This window comes from Chrysochloris asiatica, unplaced genomic scaffold, assembly GCF_000296735.1.
Source record: "Chrysochloris asiatica unplaced genomic scaffold, ChrAsi1.0 scaffold00022, whole genome shotgun sequence".
NCBI lineage: Eukaryota > Metazoa > Chordata > Mammalia > Afrosoricida > Chrysochloridae > Chrysochloris > Chrysochloris asiatica.
In genome coordinates, this window is record NW_006408540.1 from 13,476,895 (window position 1) to 13,481,764 (window position 4,870).

Consider the following 4,870-nt stretch of genomic DNA (forward strand, 5'->3'; position numbering starts at 1 on the left):
AACATTTCACTGGTTTCGCTTCTCTAGGGACTCCATCTAAAACACTAATTAAATAGTATTCTTAACTAAATTCTTAATAATTGCCCAGGACCCTCTTCCTACTCGTGTATTTCCAAAGCTGAGTTTATAGTTTCTCTCATTCTGCTCTTACTTAACAGTAATTTTCTCCTAAGTGAGTTTTGTGCTATGATTGTCTTGGTTTACCCCAATGCTATCCATTTGCAGTGGTTGTTTCTAGTGGATGTTGGGTCAGTGCCAACTCATGGTGATCAAACCATGGGAACAAACCACTGCCTGGTTCTGTGATGTTCCCAGGATCCACTGTACATCAGCCTATTGTGATCCATAGGGTATTCACTAGCTAATTTTCTGAAGTAGCTGGCCAGGTCTCTTTTCCTAGTCCATCTTATTCTGTGTTCTGGATTGAGTTGTATCTCCTAAAAATATGTGTAATAAAACCCAACTTCGATGCCTGTGATTGTATTCACATTTGGGAATGGGTTTTCTTTGTTATATTAATGAAGCAAAATAAGTGTGGGTCTCTTAAGTCACTCTCTTTTGAGGTATGAAAGGAATTAAGCAAACAATTGAACAAGCAGATCTAGGGGAAGATTGATGCCAAGTCACATGGAGATCTCCAAGGAACCAGAAAATAGAAGCTGAAGACACAAGGACCTTCCCCCAGAGTTGACAGAAAGACAGAGCCTCCCACTACAGTCAGTACACTGACTTAGGACTTCTAGCCTCCTAAAATGAGAAAATAAATATCTGTTTGTTAAAGACATCTACCTGTGGTATTTCTGTTACAACAGCACTAGAAGACTAAGATAGTCTGGAAGCTCTACTGAACCCTATTCAGCTTCACAGCAACACACAAGCCACTACTGACAGATGGGTGATAGCTACACATGAGGTGCACTGACCAGGAAAGAAACCTGGGTCTCTGTCACAGAAAAGGAGAATCCTACCAATTTCCTCTCAATTTCTGGTGTTCATCTCTTTTTACAGCTTTAAGGGTATTGGAGGGTATAGGAAAGTCCCTCCTGCATTCTAACCCACTCTCAGATTTGTTTTAAAGTGCCCATTATATAATTCTTTCATATACTGAACTCCCTAAGGATCACTGAGTAGTTTGCTGGAATTTCATTTATATGCAAGGGAGTTGTGAACAAACTTTTTTTTTTTTTTTACTGCTTTTAATATGTAGTGAGTGTCAGACACTTACTTTCTATACATTTTCTCATTTAATATAACCTAATTCTCATTAACATACTTACCTACTTAAAGTGCTTATTGACAAAGACCAAAAGCTACAGTCTTCAGTATGAACTGTACCTCAATGTAAAGAAAACAAAATTCTCAAAACTGGATCAATAAATAACATCATGATAAATGTAGGAAAGATTGAAGTTGTCAAACACTTCATTTTGCTTGAATCCACAATCAACACTCATGGAGGAAGCACAAGAAATCAAATAACAGATTGCAAATCTGCTGCAAAAGACCTCTTTAAAGTGTTCAAGAGCAAAGATATCGTTAAAGGACTAAGGTGTGCCTGACCCAAGTCATGGTATTTTCAATCATCTTATATGTATGTGAAAGTTGGACAATGAATAAGGAAGACCATGGAAGAATCGGTGCAATGGAATTATGGCACTGGAGAAGAATATTAAAAGTATCGTGGGCTTCCAGAACAACAAACAAATCTGTTTTGGAAGAAGTACAGCCAGAATGATCCTTAGAAGCCAGGATGACAAGACTTCATCTCTCATATTTCGGACATGTTATCAGGAGGGACCAATCCCTGGAAAAAGCTATCATGCTTGATTAAGTGGAGAGCTAGAAAAAAAAAGAGGAAGACCCCAACGAGATGGCTTGACACAGTGGCAGCAACAGTAGGCTCAAAATGGTGTTTTGTTCTGTTGTGCACAAGGTCACTATGAATTGTATCCAACTTGCCATTCTTAATTATAACAAAATTCTCAGTAAGAAAAATCTCTGTGAGCCAGATACTATTGTATAGAATAGAAACTGATGATGCACAGAGAAGTTAGATAATGTCCCCCAAAGTTACAAAACTAGTAAATTATAAAAACAAAATCCAAACCCAGACTTCTTCAATCTTAAACTGCAAGGACATCAAATGCGATATAAAATAATTCCAAGAAACTGGCCAGATTATTATACAGTGATGCAGTTTTGTCCTCTTGAGTGTTGATTGAAATGTGAGCAAGTATATAATTATATAATACTTAAATTTATATTTTCCAATAGCATTTAATAGTCTACAAAAGAAGATCTTCCAATTCTTAATTATCCAATGTGGTATTGTTGTTAAGTGCCTTCAAGTTCATTCCAACTCATAGTGGTGTAGGAGGTTGAAACATGCAGAGAGTTGAGAATAAAAAGCAAATTAAGCTCTTTCTCTCATCAGGGATTTTGCGTCTTTGCATGCATACTGTTTGCTCTCTGCTTGAAACACTTTTTAGCACACTCTTCTCCCACCCTTTTTCATTGGCTAGTTCCTTCAACTACCCTATGAAGTTGGCTTCCCAAAAAGGTCCTCCTGAAACTGCATCTAAGATCATGTCCTCCTCCACACCCCATTTTTTTCTAACTCAACACTGTTTTCCTGGCAACACAACTTGCAATTATTTTGTTTACTTGTCTTTTTGTCTGTCGCCCCCACTAAATTACAGGCTCCAGGAGAGAAACATACATTTCTTTCATCAGCTCTTATTCGTTAAACTATTAGTTAAACCAAGTTGCTATTAAGAAGTTGGGGGTGAGTAGAAGTAGAGTTTGATCATTTTCTCTGCGCCAACAAGCAGTGAAATGGTTAAAGTTAGGAAAGAAGAGAGATGCAAAAAACAAATAACCTGGAAAATCCTTCCACTATATAATGATTTCATAAACAATCAAGAGGAAATATTGTACCCAAATTTCCCATTTCCTCTGTGACTCCATTGTTGTTGTTGTTGTTAGGTGCCATTGAATTGGTACCAACTCATAGCAACCCTATGCACAACAGAACAAAACACTGTCCAGTCCTGGGTCAACCTCACTACTGTTGCCACGCTTCAGCCCACTGATGCTGCCACTTTGCCAACCCATCTCACTGGGGGTCTTCCTCTTTTTCTCTGACCCTCAACCTTGCCAAACATGATATCCTTCTCCAGCAAGTGGTCCCTCCTGACAATGTGTCCAAAGTATGAGAGACCAAGTTTGGCCATCCTGGCCTCCAAGGAGCACTCTGGCTGCACTTCTTCCAACACAGATCTGTTGGTACTACGGGCATCCCATGGCACTTTCAATATTCTCCACCAACTCCATAACTCAAATGCATCAATTCTTCTACAGTCTTCCTCATTCACTGTCCATTTTTCATATGCATACGAGGTTATTGAAAATACCATGGCTTGAGTCAGGAGTACCTTAGTCCTCAAACTGACACCTTTGCTCTTCGACACTTTAAAAAGGTCTTGTGCAGCAGATTTGCCTAAGGTAATATGTTGTTTGATTTCTTGACTGCTGCTTCCATGAGTATTGTTAGTTGATCCAAGAAGAATGAAGTCCTTGACAACTTCAGTCTTTTCTCCGTTGATAAGAATGTTGGTTATTGGTCCAGTGGTGAGGATTTTTGTTTTCTTTACATTGAGATGTAATCCATACTGAAGGCTGTGCTTTCGATCTTCATCAGTAAATATTTTAAGTCATCTTCACTTTCAACAAGCAAAGTTGTATCATCTATATATCACAGATTGTTAATGAGTCTTCCTCCAATCCTGATGCCATGTTTTACTTGTCTTTTTGTCTTAATATAACCCAGCTTCTCAGATTATTTGTTCAGCATGCAGGTTGAATAAGTATGGTGAAAGAATACAACCCTGTTGCACACCTTTCTTAATTTTAAACCATTCAGTGTTCCCATGTTCTGTTCAAACAACTGCCTCCTGGTCCATGTACAGATTCCTCATGAGCACAATTAAGTGTTCTGGAATAGTCATACCCCACAATGTTGTCCATAGCTTGTCATGATACACAAATTAAAAACATTTACATAGTCAGTAAAGCACAGGTAAACATCTTCCTGGTATTCTCTGCTTGCAGTCAAGATCTGTCAGACATCAGCAATAATATCCCTCATTTCACATCCTCTTCTGAATCAGTCTTGAATCTCTGGAAGTTCTCTGTCAGTGTATACTTGCAGCCATTTTTGTATTACCTTTAGCAAAACTTTATTCAAGTGGGATATCTAAGATATTGTCCGATGATTTCCGCATTCCGTTGGGTCACCACTCTTTGGAGTGGGCACAAATACGGATCTGTTCCAATCAGTCAGCCAGATAGTTTTCTTCCAAATTTCTTGGCAGAGAAAAGTGAGTGCGTTCAGTGCCACCTCACTTTCTTGAAAGATTTCAATTTTTATTCCATCAATTCCTGGTGCCTTGTTTTTTGCCAATTCCTTCAATGCACCTTGGACTTCTTCCTCCAGTATCATGGGCTCTTGATCATATGCTACATCTTGAAACAATTGAACATCAACCATTTCCTTTTGGTACAGTGACTCTATGTGTATTCCTTCCATCTTCTTCTGATGCTTTCTGCATCATTCAACAATTTGCCCAGAGAATCCTTCAATAATGAATTTGAGGCTTGAATTTTTTCTTCAGTTCCCCCAGCTTGAGAAATGCTGAGCGTGTTCTTCCCTTTCAGTTTTTGACTCCAGATCTTTGCACATTTCCTTGTAATATTTGACTTTGTCTTCTTAAGCTGGCCTTTGAATTTTTCTCTTCAGCTCTTATACCTCTTCATTTCTGCCATTTGCTTTAGCATCTCTACGTTGGAGAACAAGTTTCAGTGTCTCTTC